This window comes from Hippocampus comes, unplaced genomic scaffold (genome assembly GCF_001891065.2).
Source record: "Hippocampus comes isolate QL1 unplaced genomic scaffold, H_comes_QL1_v1.1 scaffold39, whole genome shotgun sequence".
NCBI classification, from domain to species: Eukaryota; Metazoa; Chordata; class Actinopteri; order Syngnathiformes; family Syngnathidae; genus Hippocampus; species Hippocampus comes.
In genome coordinates, this window is record NW_017842054.1 from 1,657,307 (window position 1) to 1,658,088 (window position 782).

The following is a 782-nucleotide window of genomic DNA, read 5'->3' on the forward strand; positions in this document are numbered from 1 at the left end:
TTGGCCCCCCGTGTACCAAATGACGGATCCAGTTGACGCAAGGAAACGACGCCCTCTGCTGTTGTAAATCTGCCTCCTCATAATATCAAACAATACAGGACAGTATTGCCTTTTCAGCTTACAAATCGCAATAAAGGAGCAAATTAACTCATGTTAAAGAGGATCTATGATCGTTTTTTAAAACAATTATGTATTTTCTCTTCAATTTGTAAAGCGGTTCCCACGTGTCTTAATAAAATGCTTCAGAATACTCCAAGTACTGTATAAGAACACTCGTTAATCATTTTTTATGCTTTCCCCGAGTCCACTGTATATTCGTATGCGCAAACACCAGAGGGAGCCCCAAAGCGTCCTAAGAACCGAAGTAAAAAAAAAAAACGGTTTACTGTAATTCGTTAGATTCTATTGAACTATAAATTACGGCATGCTTTGATAAAGTACGATATTTTATAGTTGTACGGGTATGTTTTTATTGTGTTTGGGGGTTGTTGTGTTTTGGAATGGATTTCTGACATTTCCATTCATTTCAGCGGCGTAAGAAGATTTGAGTGGTTTGAGTTACGAGCGCGTTGAGAGAAAAAAGTATCTGAAGGCACCACCAGGCGCACACCGTCTGTCCCTAATCAAGTGTCCGGTGTGTCACCTGGCACCTGCATGGTGAGCACTTCCGGCCAATGTTGTCTCCACGGACCAGACTGGTGTCTGCACGTCCTCCCTGCACAGCTGACGTGCTTCCCGCGTGCGCGCCGAGGTAGTGCGGCGAGTCAAATCACCAACCGCGG